Here is a 15,777-nt window from a genome sequence, read left to right as displayed (position 1 = left end):
GAGGGCCATACAGGGGCCACCTGTGCTTTTAGGGGCACAGTTTAAAAATTAATCTTAACCTACTTATTCATTCAGTCATTTGTCACCATGTCATGCATCACTGGAATCTCTAGAAGTAATCTATAACAATTTAAACTAAAATGAATGTTTCATCATGTTTCATTTATTTGACAAATAATTTTGTATTGTAGTGTCAGGGGCATCATGCACTCATTATTTTTGAGTGAAGTGAGGGGTGGGGGCTCTCATGCTTGTCATGTGACACACAGCAGCCACAATACCACTTAATAACTGGTATAATGGTCAGTTAATATAATGGTTTTCACTACAAATAACCATTACAAGCATTACAAACCTTTAACTTTTAACCATTAACAAAATGTAGTGTGTTTTGGGACATATTACATTAGGATTTATTGGTTTTAACAAGCCACCAATAGAAGGCAACCAATTACCAGTAGAGACCACCAGGGTCCATTACAGTTTCCAGTAAAACCAATACAAGTCCCATTATAACCAGTAAAACCATTACACATTTTGTAATAGTGACTGTTTTTTTTTTCAGCAGAGGTTTTATTATTATTATTTTTTAAATTCTAAATATTCCCAAAATATATCATGAAATATCTTGATTATCAAATATGTGTAAGCAAATGCATTTTTTTTTATGTTAGTTGATCTATAGTGGGCGATGGGCAAAGTAGCCTAATGGTGTAATCTATTAACTTTGCATAAAAATGCTCAAGAGCAACATTATCTTTCGCAACAAGGAGCTGGTAACATTATTGTTTCTGAAGTAATTAAAGCCACAGCTTCACTGTTAATAGAGAAACGCGGCAAAACGGTGGTAATTCATATATGCACACCCTCTCTCTCTCTCTCTCTCTCTCTCTCTCTCTCTCTCTCTCTCGTGTAAATAAACACTTGTGAATTACAATTTTCTGATAATGGAACATTGAAGTGGAGATCGCTAAACTGCAAGCTAACCTGTGTTTTCAGAAAGCAAGCTCGTTTATAGTGGAGAGAGAGCGCCTGCACAGGGATGCCAGGTTGACAAAGTTAAGTAACACACTTAACACTTAAACTCTGCGGACCCGGTACCGGGTCCCAAAACTACGTACAAAATGTTTGTGTTTTATTTGCAAAGCCTTACTTATATGGTATCAGCCCATATATGGGTTCATTTGAAAGCTTAGAGTGTCTTCTTTACAAAGAATACCATTAATTTGGGTTTTATGATTCATAAAGTAGTGAAATTAAGCTTAGAAATATATTTGTCCCACACACAAATTTCCGCCTAACAATAGCGAATAATTTTTTCGAAGAATGTGTGTTTTATATATTTTTCACAAAACAGTCAAGTCATATATCACAAGAAAGCTCTCATTCTCAGAGATTTGACGATGTAGATCATTTTATTGTGTGACAATCACAGATCGAATGATCTTCAATAAAATCGCGATGTGAAATTTCTCACCTCAGAGCACTCTATATTATCTTTTAGATTAGAATCTCTTCTTTCAAACAAGACCATTTTTACGTTTCTGCGTGCTTCCATCGGTGAGATATAAAGCGTTTTGTCCAGACGCGCACCAGGAAAAAAAGGTGCAGCTTCTTCAATAGAGGCGCTTTCTATATCAAATGCGCTCTCCGGTTGAAGAGAATTATGTTCTATAAATCTGAGCTCGGTTGTGAAGCGCTATTAGTCAGATCAGATGTCACTCTGAGCAGTGGGCCAGTGAGAGCTGTGGAATTTGACACCTCTGCGTCATCAGCGGGGAAGGGTGGGGGCAGTGAGTGACCCCTTCCATGTCCGCCGGGGATGACTGCGGTGGACCCTGGGATATGTAGTTTTCGGCTTATTGTATACAAAACTCGCACGCGGAAAAGCTTTCGAATATGCGTCTAGGAGAATACCGAGTTATAATAATCATATTACAAGTTATGGATGATCACAGGCGCCGTGGAGAGGAATGGACGCGCGTCTGGTGAGGCTATTAGCGTGTTAGTTACTTTTTTTATCTTTGAATCTTTATTTTGAAACGTGAAAGCATAGCTGACAATCTGATAAACTGTTTATTGACAGAAAAGTACAGTACATGATGCATTTCAGTAAATATACAGTAAATACACATGGATTATTACAGTGCTGTGTGGATGAACATATATGTGTTTCTTTGACGCTCTGAAGGCCATATAGCAGCTCCGGTTAGCGGATAGCCCGCAGCTCGCGACCAAACAGATAGAGAGGATGCTGGAGATGCAGAAGTGATACAGGGATGCTGAGGTCAGATGCTCTGAATCAGTATACCAATACAGAATGCACATGAATAAAATGATATAAAGCTGGAGAATGTGGATTCTATTTTAGATTGTGATAGACCAGATATATTTTATAATGTAATGCAGTTTGCTAGAGCACACAGGGCCTGAGTTATCTACTTTCAAAGACAGTGTTTAGAACACACAAAAAAAGTGCCTTTTATTGAGGTGGTTCATCATGTGAAAAACAACACAAATAATAATATTTGTCACAAACAGCAGCTTTTTATGTAACTTCAAAGGGTTTTCTGTAAAAGGATATAAAGATATTGCATTTATTCCACTGTATATGGGTATGGGGAGACTTCAAATGTGGGTAGGCGGAAAATGTATACAAAAAGGGTATTATTCCTCCCTTTAGATGGAATAGAATAACTTTTGCATAGATTATGATAGAAACAAATGTCATTTTTCCTCTATTAGCTGACATGTGCTGGAAACAAATACAATTGTTTGCAGGAGGCTGGACCTCTCAGAACCTGAGCTATACAATTTCAAACTTCAGTTTATAAAAATAAAATAAAAAAGCGCCTTTTTTTTTTTACATTTATTATAACAGACAACATATAAAATCATTTGTATCAATTTCAAAAGTGTTTTATGTAATTTCAAAGGATTTCCTGTAAAATGATAACAAACTTTTGTATGTACACCTCTGCATGTGGGTATGGGAAACTTTTGAATTTGGGTAGGAAAAATGCCAGGCGGAAATCCCCAAAATAGCCCTGTGCTTAAATTTCCGTATTGCGCAATTGGGAAGCTCTGTTTCGGGGATTATGTCTCTTAATATCAGGCAACCCCGGTTGTGTTCCTCTGCGGCCAGATTAAACCTGATCCCGTATGAAAGTGAAAGTGACGTGACATACAGCCAAGTATGGTGACCCATACTCAGAATTCGTGTTCTGCATTTAACCAATCCAAAGTGCACACACACAGCAGTGAACACACACACACCGTGAACATACACCTGGAGCAGTGGGCAGCCATTTATGCTGCGGCGCCCGGGGAGCAGTTGGGGGTTCGGTGCCTTGCTCAAGGGCACCTCAGACGTGGTGTTGCCGGCCCGAGACTCGAACCCACAACCTTAGGGTTAGGAGTCAAACTCTCTAACCACTAGGCCACGACTTCCCCACTCTGTTCATTATTATTTAGAAACCATGCACTTTTCTACTCCATTTTAAACGGTGTTCTTGTATTCAAATTAAGCGTGGTCCACTGCTGTGCACGTGCCACAACAAATCTCTGTGACGATACATTGTCGTATCGATGTATCGAAAACACAACACTAGAATACTCATTGCCAGCTGAAGCTTGGGCTCTGATCCTCTGGGGTGGGTGGGGGATTACAATTGGCCCTTTTTTTATTTCTTGATGTCAATACATATTTATCACCCATGTGCGCAAGATATACAGTAGGTGGCGGTAATACTCCTAAGGACTGAGGGGCCATTGAACTGAAAAAAAAAGAAGAAGGAGCGAGAGCGGGAAAAGGTGAACCCAGAGCGGAGCTGGAGCAGAGTGTTTATTAAATGCTCGGAGTGCGGAGGAGAAATTGTTGACACTCCACTCCGCTCACATACTCTTGTTTTCTACGGTAGGAAAATGCTTAATGAGAGACTTTGCGCAATGCATTCATATTCTGCTGTTCTGTGGCCACAGATTTGCGGGTCTTGTCTTTTTCTTCTACAGATGACTTGCAGGACCCTGTAGGCTACTTTACGGTACTAAATTAGTTTTAATCGTTTAATCACCATAGCATCTTGTCTCCGTTGGTAACATGCATGATTTGTGTCGATTGAAAGTGAAGTCGCAGGTAGTGGAGAGTGCAAGTGACTTCGTAATTTAGTTTATTTTTTCTTGTCTTCACCACCTGGGTACTGTTGTAAAATGTTGAGAGATTCAAACAAAACAAAACGAAAAATAATAAATAGAACAAAATAAAATACGAGAGTAGCCGCTTGCAGTCGGGGGTAGAGTTGTAAACGGAGCCGTCAAGCCGGAAATTTTCTGCTCCCGTTAGTGACGCTCACGCGGTGTTTGCATACTTTAACACAGATGCACCTCTTTTGGCCGCTCTTCTTTTAAATTTTCTGCTGCAAATGATTGGAACACTTTACAAAAGTCTCTCAAATTAGAATCTACTGTTTCGATCACTACTTTTAAAGTTTTACTCTCAAATTTACTGACGGACCACTGTATATGTTGATGCTCTCTGCGAACAAAGTCTTATGTATTTTTTTTGCACATATTCATTTGAATGGTTGTTATTGCACTTATTTGCACTTATCAATTTACCCATGTTGGACTATACTATTATTCTACTGCTATTTTTCTTGCACTGCCATTTTACATTTTTTTAAACTATTAAGTTTTTCTAATTTTTATATTTATACATTGTCCAGTACTTTTAACTGAATCTGAATGTCTTCTACATTTATGACTGTGTATTTAAATGTCGGTATGTCATGTGTAACTTCATGTTGCCTTGTACCCTGAGTCTTATCTCGGCCAGGTCGCGGTTGCAAATGAGAACCTGTTCTCATCCGATTAACCTGGTTAAATAAAGGTAAAAAAAAAAAAAAAAGAAAAAAAAAATGAAGTGAATTAAATGCGATGTTTGTCAAACATACAGACGTTATAGAAATGTTTTCATGAGCAACAGATATATACTGATTAAATACTGCTTAATACATCGCCATCTGTTCAAGAATAAAGTTCAGCGTAGATAAATACTAGAGAATAAAAACCTAGAGTACCCCCCTTCCCCGTCTATTTGTAAAGTGAACTCAAAGTGAGGAGATGGGGTGGAGGAGGGATGCTGATAAACTGTCAATGGATAGAGGTAAGTCAGTGGTATTTATACTGTGGTATTGATTACTTGTTTGTGGTCCACCGGTGTTGATTAGGCCAAGTATCTGACGCACTCCTCCCAAACCTTGTTAATAAAACATAATTTCACGAGTTCACGCTTACATATATTAGCTGAGGTATGGAATGCATATTTGGCGTGTTGTCCGGGGAAGGGCTCTGAGCTCGGGAATGGCCCTAACCTAGAGTACCCCCCAAAAAGCAATTGAACAAAGGACAACCGCCAGATTAGGCGGTGGCTAATTTTATTTTTTTCTGAGAAGTCAGCTGGTTGGCAGGCCGGAAGGGCCTACGTACTCCAGTGGGAGCGACTTAAGCGCTGGAAGGGTAGGCCCTACCGGCTGCAGGTACTGGACTACGTGGTTGGAGCGCCCAGTTGGTAGTGTTCGAGCCGATGCTCAACGGGAGCTCACAGCGTTGGAATGGGTGAGCCCTACCGGCCGATGAGGAGGAGCAGCGTGGTTGTATAGCCCGACCAGGAGGGCCCGAGTTGCCTCGACTGGAATAGGTCACGGTGTCAGCGTATGGGCCCTACAGGCTGACAAGCCCCTACTATTCAGTGGGCGAAGGGCAAATGGCTGACCGAGAGGGCCCATGAAGCCTCCGACTGGAGGTTAGGACTCAGGACAACGGACGTCTGGGTCCTCTCAGTTTGGCTGATAAAAAGCTTTGGGCTGACCGACAAGGAGGACTCTTGCGACATCCGACGGGAGATCGCTACTCAAGGCATCGGATGGATGAGACTCGCTCGCGGGCGGCAAGTATAGAAACCCGACCGGGAGAACTCTCGCCAGACTTCTGAAGGGAGCACACGCATCAGATGGGTAAGCCTCGCCGGACGGGGAGAGAGAAAAGGAAAACCCGACTGGGAGGGCTCTCGCGGCATCCGATGGAGTATCATACTCAGAATATCGAACAGGTAAGCCTCGCCAGGTGGGATTAAAAGATGTGAGAATAGCTGAGAGGGTTTTAGGCAGGGTTTGGCGGGAGGTCGAGACTCATCAAATGGAAAGGTAAAGATTGTCTGGCCGGGAGACTCTCGCCGACGTCCGAAGGGAGCACACGCATCGAACGGGTAAGTCTCGCCAACCGTAGAATGGAAAGGTAAAGATTGTCTGGCCAGGAGGCTCTTGCCAACATTTGATGGGAGCACATGCATCGAACGGGTAAGCCTCTCTGGATGTAAGACGGAAAAGGTAAAGTTGTGTGGCCAGGAGGCTCTCGCCAGCATCCAACAGGGACTTCCTGCTCACTGAATCGGCTGGGTAAGCCTCGCAGGCCGTAGAATGGAAAAGGTAAGTTTGTGTGGCCGTGAGACTCTCGTCGACGTCTTATGGGAGTTCGCTATTCACGGCATAAGATGGGTAAGCCTCGACAACCGTAGGACGGAAAAGGTGGGTTTGTGTGGCCGTGAGGCTCTCACCGACATCCGATAGGAGCTCAAGCTCCCGGCATCAAACGGGTAAGACTCTCTGGCTGAAGGACGGAAAAGGTTGTCTAGCCTGGAGGCTCTTACCTACATCCGATGGGAGCTCCAACTCCATGCATCGAACGGGTAAGCCTCGCTGGCCAAAAGATGGAAAAGGTAAGGTTGCCTAGCCGGGAGGCTCTCACCAACATCCGATGGGAGCTCCAACTCCAGGCATCGAATGGGTAAACCTCTCCAGGCGAAAGACGGAACAGCAATGTTGAGTAGCCGGGCGGCTCTCACCGACGTCCGAAGGGAGCTCGAGCTCCTGGCAACGAACGGGTAAGCCTTGCTGGCCGCAGAATAGAAAAGGTAAGGTTGTCTAGCCGGGAGGCTCTTATCGGCATCTGATGGGAGCTCAAGCTCCTGGCATCGAATAGGTAAGCCTCACTGACCATAGAATAGAAAAGGTAAGGTTATCTAGTCGGGACGCTCTCGCCGGCATCCGGTGGGAGTTCAATACTTGCGACACCAGATGGGTAAGTCTCTATGACCATGAGAGGGGAAAGTTAAGGTTGTTTAGTTGCGAATCTCTCGCCGGTGTTCGGTGGGAGCTTAATGCTTGTGGTATCGGATGGGTACGTCTCGCCGATTGAAAGGATTTTTTTTTATATATATATATATATTTTGGTGGCCGATGAGGGTTTGGTGGGGAATTGGTCCGCCTCTGGAGCCAGCGTCCTGAATTTTTGAACAGAAAACGAGACAGGGAGTCAGCGATTTGGTTTTCTGAACCTGGAACGTGCTTAGCGATTATTATAAATTGGTCGCATGCTGTGATCCATATTAGACGTCTAAGGAGAGGCATGAGGGCGGGAGGGTGAGAACGGCCTTTATTAATGCACTGAACGACTGCTTCGTTGTCACAGTGCACTAAGATACCTTTAGACGCCCATTTGTTCCCCCACAGGAAGCCTGCTACCACGAGGGGGTAGAGCTCGAAAAGAGCTGAGGACTGGGTTGAGTCCTGCAGCTGGGGGGGCCATGTGGACGTGAACCAACGTCCTTGGTAGAAACCTCCGAAACCGATCGAGGGGGCTGCGTCTGTAAATAGTTGTATGTCGATGGGAGACGAAACGAGTTTGTTGTAGAAAAGTGAAAGCCCATTCCATTGTTTAAGGAACGTTAACCATAATTTAAGTTTGTCGCGGCATGCGTGGGATAAGGGAATGAGGTCCTCGAGCGCGTGAACCGAAGATGCGAGAGCTAGGAGATGCGAGATGAAGGGGCGTCCTTGTGGAATGATGCGCACTGCAAAATTTAAGTGCCCGGGCAGAGAAAGGAGTTCGCGTTTAGAACAGCTTGGGTTGCCGAGGAGGGTGGAGGAGACGAGGATTATTCTATCTATCTTCTCCTTGGGCAGGGAGAGCTGAAATTTAGCTGAGTCTAGGTTGATGCCGAGGAACTCAATGGATGTGGTGAGACCCATGGTTTTTTCCTGAGCGATGGGGATCCTGAGCTCGGAAAACAAAACTTTTTGGACTGTAAGGATGTGGGCGGCTGGGATTGCCTTGGAAGGTGAAATGACCAGAAAATCATCTAGGACAGTGGTTCCCAAACCTGCCCTGCAGTGGACCCCCTGCCCTGCACATTTTGTATGTCTCCCTAATCAGACACACCCAATTTAGTTCTTTGCAGTCTCTACTAATGAGCTGATGAGTGGAATCAGGTGTGTTAGATAAGGGAGACATACAAAATGTGCAGGGCAGGGGGGCCTCCAGGACAGGTTTGGCAACCACTGATCTAGGAGGTGGATAATGTGGGGAATTGCATAATTATTGGACAAGATCCAGCAAACTGCTTCTGATTTGAAGGCAGAAGTGATGTATATTTTTTGCAAGCCAGGCTCCTAGGCCCGTGATTTTAATCAGTTTGACTGCCTGATCTATGTCTTGGTACTCGAGAAAAAATTCGTAGAGAGGGATCAAGCTATTAATGCTTGGGACTGAGGAATTATGTGGTGATGACAGATCAACTATTAAGCATTTCTTACCTGAAAATTTCCTAGTAGCCACTCCGATCGGGCTAATGCAAACCTGAGAAGGCGGGGCTTCGAAAGGGCTGATCATAAACCCTTCTTTAATTCATGCCACCTATGGGGGAAAGCTGAACAGATTATTTCAGTGAAATGGCTGAACGTAATGAAAAATGGCAACATTTGATGTCCGCGTTCGAGGATTTATAATTGCTGTAGCATTTCTGTCATAAAGACTTGTCCAATATTAAAGATTGTGTACATTTGAATTGAAAGTTTAGCCAAACAAGGATTAGACTACACAGTGACATGTAGAAACAATTGTCGGGACGTTGATGCCCTTGAAAGCTTTTGATATAATGTGCATGTACGTTATATTGTTAAAACATTATGTTAAGTTTTGTTCAATAGGACAGTATCAGTAATTGCTTTTCATACTTCATTTAAACCAATGGCAACTTTAAAGTTATTAGGTTTGAAAAGACATGCATTTCCTCTTAATCACGCTAAGAAGAAAGTATTGAAAAGCTAGCCGATGCGCACGTTGGCTAGAGACTTGGAAAGAGGTGCCTAGTAATACTCACGTCTCGTGAATTAAGAAAATCATAGAAATTTCTTTGTATTCTACGCCATCTGCGACGTGGCTTAAAACAATATCAAGATCCTTGTGTCACAACGTCGTCTAACAACTTTCAGCAACCAACGACACGTTTTAGCAACTTACCTAAAAATGTATTTGCAACATGGCCTGTGCCGCTAGCGCAAGAGCTTGAGGCCCGGCTGCATGATGACACTGCGGCCGGAAGAGCCACAGTAAAAGGTTGAGTCGAAGCGGGAAGCCAGTGAGCCTTTGCTGTGGTGAGATCAGGGGCACGGCCCAGTCTCATTGGAAGCCTGCCGCTGCGAGCCAGCTCTTAAGGAGAGCTGGGTCTTGTGCGCCGCGGTGTAATGGAGGTGTCGAGCGAGGCGAGTTCGGGGCCTTGCGAGTTTTGCTCGATATATTGGCCACCCTGTTGTTGTGGACTTAGGAGTGAGGTTTGGCGGATTGCTGGGAGACTAATAACTTAGATCGTACAGATCCGCATTGTTTACCTTCGCAAGGACGGAGCATCGGAATTTATCGCCGTTTGCCTCAGGATTAAATGCGGCCAACTTCCCGATGGGAGGAATTGTAGGCACAGCCGAAAGGTAAAAGGAAGCCGGGGGAAAATTTGGAAGTGATGCCGGTAGAGGCGAGGTTAAGCCTCGGAGTCGTGGGGAGCGTGTATCTGACGCGCTCCTCCCGAACCTTGTTAATAAAACATCATTTAAATACTAATAAAGTGGGGGAATATATGCTTTGATCAGTGATTTATGATAAACGTGACTCAATATAACATTACGACTACAGTAAAAAAGCTTTACTGTTCTAAAAACAGATTTAAACCCCAAACACACGTGATCGTTGTCATGCAGTCAATCTGGCCAATCGTGAAATGGCTGTGTAGTCATCAGTGCTCCTGCAGCCACTCAGGAGAAACTGCGGCAGCTGAGTCAAGCCCTGTTCACATCGACAGCGACACACAGCGACAGAGCGACATAATCCCATTCATTTTCAATGGAGAGCTGACGACTTCCGGCAAAACGAGCTACGGAATATATGCATATCAAATGATGCGAGTCAAGTGACAAAAGTTCAGAATTCTACAACTTTATGCAAATAAACAGCGAATTTCGCAAGCGACAACCAATGGAAGTGAAGTCAGTGGAGAGCACGTAATTCATCTGCTGTAGGGGAGTGTTACAGGGGTAACTAGGCAACCAGTAGTGGGAACGCCCACTAGCAACCTCAATTGCCAGCCACAAGCGACAAGCAATGAAAAAGTCGCTGGCGGTGTGAACAGGGCTTCAGCCGGCTACTCTCAAAACCCTCTCGTGGTGCTTTGATGCCATACGTGACAGGTGACGTGGCGTCGGAATGTTCGATCCCCCAGATCTTACTTTATAAATAAATTTTAATTCGGACTTATTCAGTTACATTTTAGATACCTAGTCATACAAGTAATATGAAGAATACATCATTATTTCAGGAAATTTAAATATTTGTCATATGCAATTCATATGTGTACAGTATTGTTCTATTCATACTGGTATTAAATTGCACAGTTTAATAGGTAAATTAATTTATCAGAGACAGAAATTCAACAAACAAACACACACACAGTTAGGCTTTTATTTGTGCACGTAAATTGAATCAATCTGTGGAATATGTGGTAGATGCCTAGTCTCAGCCTCAGACGTCACGCCCACGGAGCGTTGGCTAAACGTTTGATGCATATGGCACACAAAAGTGGAAACACTTCAGGAGTTTCGAAGTCATCATCGGATTGGTTGAATTATACAGGATTTCTGGGAGACGTGTGTCGTGTTCTTTAACGTTTTGCCTGGAAACAAAGACGCCGTGCCGCCAAACCTTCTCACCAAAGAAGAAAGCCATCTTGTTTACAACTTTGATGATGAGCGCATATCAGGATCAACTAAACGCTGGATTTTCAAAAGTATGTGAAAAAAATAAAGTTTGTGGCATAGAATCTTTAAAAGCATCCGAGAGTTTTACACACCAATCTGTTATTATAGTGACATTTCCACGCCCCGAAACTTCACGATGACCGAAACGAACTGTGATTGGTTGTTTGACATGTCGGTCAAACGGTCTCATGGACAGGCCTTGGCCAATGAAAGCTGCAATGGATTGCAGACCTTCAGCGGTCAGTCTGAAGGTCTGGCTACGCGAGACTAGTAGATGCCTAGTCCTACAGAGCGTCTTTCACAGGCTTTTGGCTGCTATATTTTTTTATTAACCACCAGAAGGCGCTGTTTTCAACACTCTCGAAGCTTTGAGTTTTTTTCCCTAAACAGTCAGAGAAAAGCCTCAGTGCTTCACGAGGCTTCATTTGCCCATCACTAGCTACGGTTAGATAGGGGTTAAGAAGGGATACAGCCGTGACTACTGGGCATGCGCACATACATATAGCATAATTTTTATCACACTGTACAACAATTACTATTTTTGCATTATTGTAAGGGGTAGGTTTAGGGTCGGGGTAGGAGATGATGTTAATAAAACACAAAATAATAGGTAGAAAATTAAATTTCATTGTTAGTTTCCAGTCGGAGCTGTATCCGTTCTAGCCACAATACAGCTACAGCCACTTATAGCTTTCAGATAATTTATTATTGCATAATATACTTTAAACTGTGCTGAGGCATTCTTTAGTACATTTACATTAAGTTATTTTACACATGCTTTTATCCAAAGCAACTTACAATTGGGGAATACATAAAGCGATTCTTCTTAAAGGGGCAAACAGACCAAGAAAGTGCTTGTAATACCAAGCTTTAGGCATTGTTCAAATAAGTACAAGCTAGAAAGGGAAGGAATAAATAAAGAGAAAGATAAAAAAAAACTTTTTTTTTTAAAGATGAAGTCAAGGAGCGTTGAAAGAGATGAGTTTTCAGTTGTCGTTTGAAAATTGTCAGGGATTCCACATTGCGGATAGGGGTGGGAAGATCATTCCACCAGCCAGGAATGGTGAACGAGAATGTTCTGGAAAGTGATTTTGAGCCTCTCTGTGATGGTACCACAAGGCATCGCTCATTAGCGGATCTCAGACTTCTGGAGGGGATGTAGATTCAGCCTGTGGCTGCTCCATATGCAAGCATCAATGTCTTGAACTTGATGTGAGCCGCAACCAGTAGCCAGTGCAAGGAGATAAAGAGAGGTGTAACATGGGCTCTTTTGGGCTCGTTGAAGACCAGTCATGCTGCTGCATTCTGGATTATTTGTAGAGGTTTGTTTGTCCATGATGGAAGTCCAGCCAGAAGAGCATTGCAGTAGTCCAGCCTAGATATGACAAGGGCCTGGACAAGAAGTTGTGCAGCATGCTGTGTTAGAAAGGGCCTGTGCCCGGTTGCATAAAGCACCTTAAGTTTTTCCCTTAAGTATGAGCCTTAAGGCGTGATTTCCCCTTATCTAAGGGAATGACTTAAGGGTGTTGCTAATAATCCCTTAAACGCAAAGGGAAACTGTTAAGTATTTCATGACAGCGAAATCAAATGTTGCCATGGTCACGTTATTTGTTAATGCAGATAGCGGTGTAAGTTTTCGCAGAAATCAATATAACATGGATAAGGAAAACAAAAAAGAAAAGCAAATATGAAAGAGAATGACAAGATGAGATGGAAACTCAAATTGATAATTCACTCAAAACTGAAAATTCATTTACTCACCCGTGTCAATTCAAACCCATAAGACTTTTATTAATTTTTGGATGACAAATAAAGATCTCTCATCAACTTTGTCCATGAAGAGGTTTTCAGAGAATAATGTGAATAAATATATATATATATATATTAGGGCTGTCAAACGATTAATTTTTTTAATCGCAATTAATCGCTGAAGCTTCTTAGTTAACTGCGATTAATCGCGGTTTGAATTGCACGTGTAAAATTCTGTTTATTTTGCATATCAAGGCAGTTCTAAGCCCATAATGTAGAATATCTTACCAGCGTTTTCATTGGGAATCAAAAGAACACAAAATTTCCTTTTTGAACTTTTTTTTATTAAAAAAAAAAAGTGCAATGTAGACCAACTTCCAAATATTAGGAGGAATAAAGTAACGCAGTGCTTACTTTGAGAGATTACATTTATCAGGCCACTCTCTTAAGCTACTTCAAAAATAAACAATAACATTATTAGCAAAACAATTCCTAGCTGGAAATAACAGCAATCAAGTAATATGTAAAACTGGTAGGAAAATTTCTAACTCGCTTATGACAAACAGAACAGTCTAAAACATTGACGGCCACAGCGGGATATTTGTAACATTTTTTCTAGTTTTAAATGAAGAATGTCATCCTTGTAATTAACCTGTGCTGAACATGGATGAAAAAAAAGTCCAAATGACAGTAAGATTAAATTAAAAAATAGTGCATGATTGGATATGGGATTCAGAACTATCTGAGTTCTAAGTTGTCTCTCCTATTTCTTTTCTTTAACCCAATTGTAACACACCAGTCTGGTGACATTAGCAGTGGACAGTGCTGCTCTCTTTTTTTTGCAAAATGTGACCAGAGAGTGAAAACAGTCTTTCACACGGTACCGTTGTTGCAGGTGTAGCCAGATATTTTTGTGCTAGAGGTGCCAAGGTTGGGTAGGCCCTTGCGTGTCCAGACCACCATTCCAATGGACAGTCATCAATGGAGATGCTGGGCTCACCTCTGTACCGATCCACAGACGTGTCAGATGCTGGGTCTTCTTCATCATCTGAATCTGATGCAGCAGCTAACAGAAAGTGCATCTTCCTTTTTAGGTGGACCTGGCTCAGGTTCTCTACGAGGCTCAGGTTGCTGGGCACTCTCCTCTTTAATCAACCTTCCAGACTTCCTCCCTTTCAGATCTGGGAAGGCATTTCAGATCCTTAAATCTGGGGTCAAGCGCTGTTGCCACTTTCAACCACTGGAGATTGGTGCTTTGTTTTCGCTTTGATAGGTCAGATGTGAAGGCCGCTTTAAACCGGAGCACATAACCTGGATCATCGTCAGAACCAGTCATCAACCGGAACAAATGACACAGTGCAGGCAGGGACCGCGGAGCAGGATATGTACTGTTCTCCTCCCAAAAGCTCAGTCACATATCTGCCAAGAAACATAAAGCTCAATCAATTACCAGTTATAAAAAAAAAAATAAAAAAAAAAGGATGAAGTTAAGCTCCAGTGAAATAAAATTCTAAAAAACTCAATTTTTAGAGCATGTGTGTAGGCCTTCCTCCTCTTCATCTTACAGTGCTTTTCATATACATATAACCAATGTTTAAAGCTACAAAAAAGCAGCATCTAATTTTAGCAATAACTAAATGATTAAAGAGAGACTAATAATTCAGTCACATTTTAATTTTCAACAAAACAAATTCAAAATATTTACCTGCATGGTTCAAGGAGTGTTTCAAGCTTTTCGATCTTCTCCAGTTCTGCATTAGTCAGCATGGCTGGTGTGCCTCTTTGTTGATGGAGTTCAAGTGTAGCCTTGACAGCGTCCTTGGTTTCTCAGAAGCCGGGTGATCATGCTGAGAGTGGAGTTCCACCTTGTGGAAACATCTTGGACGAGGGGCTCCTGTGGCTGTCCCAACTCCTCTTGTTGTGCTCGCAATTCAGCTGCATTTGCTGGACTATGCTTAAAATGTCCAACCAATTTGCGGCATTTTGCCAAGACATTCTCAAGACCACTGTCACGGAGTGACATTGTGATCGATCTTTTGTAAACTGTGCGCAACGCACGGCATGTGCTCATATGGCAGGAGTCTTGCTGCTGCTGTCATATTACGGGCACTGTCGGTGCCAATTGTTGTCACCTTCCCCGCAATTTCCCACTGCTCTGCAACTTCAGAAAAAATTGTTCGGCACATTTTTCTGCAAAGTGCCCTTTCTTCTGAGTGTTTAACCGCTAAAGCAAACGAATGCAACTTCCAGTCAGCGTCTATGTGGTGTGCAGTAACTCCAAGATAATTCTGGTTGCTTACTGACGTCCAATGATCCCCGGTTAATGCCACAGCATTTGCATTTCGCAGGAGATTGATTTTAGATTGTTTCTCAGCTTCATTAAAGCTCCTCTATGCGAGCAACAATTGTTCCCCGCGATGGTAACGTGTAAGCCGGTTCAGAACTTGCCAACCTGATTACATCCCTGAGACCCGAATCTTCAACAATGTTGACTGGTCTGCAATCAGTTGCCACCCATCTGGCGATTGCTGTGGTTAACTTATTTTCATCCAAGGGTCTGCTGCGACGCCCGCACTCAGGAATAGTTCTTTGGCGGGGCTGCGGCTTGCTTGGCGGGGAGGCGTCAGGTGAAACACCGGGGTGTTTCGCCTGGAGGTGGTAACTTAGACTTGACGTGCTCCGATGGTAGCTGAACTCCTTGAAACAAATGCTGCATTGTACCTTAGTGTTGTCAACGGAACCGTCTGATTTTTTTTTAAAGTTAAACAGGTTGTTTAATAATCCGGTCGTACTTTTTCTATCCATCACCTTTTACCGCTTCACAAACCAAAGGGGCTGACTACGGGCTGGTCAAAGGGACAAAACGGCTTACCTGAAATGCGATAAA

General features: G+C 42.9%; 1 pseudogene; it reads right to left on the bottom strand.

The window, feature by feature from the left end:
* Positions 1-6,538: 6,538 nt before the first annotated feature.
* LOC122140856 lies at positions 6,539-8,962 on the bottom strand (annotated as a pseudogene).
* Between the last annotated feature and the right edge of the window lie 6,815 nt (positions 8,963-15,777).

The sequence above is a fragment of the Cyprinus carpio genome, chromosome B19 (genome assembly GCF_018340385.1).
Source record: "Cyprinus carpio isolate SPL01 chromosome B19, ASM1834038v1, whole genome shotgun sequence".
NCBI lineage: Eukaryota > Metazoa > Chordata > Actinopteri > Cypriniformes > Cyprinidae > Cyprinus > Cyprinus carpio.
This window is presented reverse-complemented; position numbering and strand designations above follow the sequence as displayed.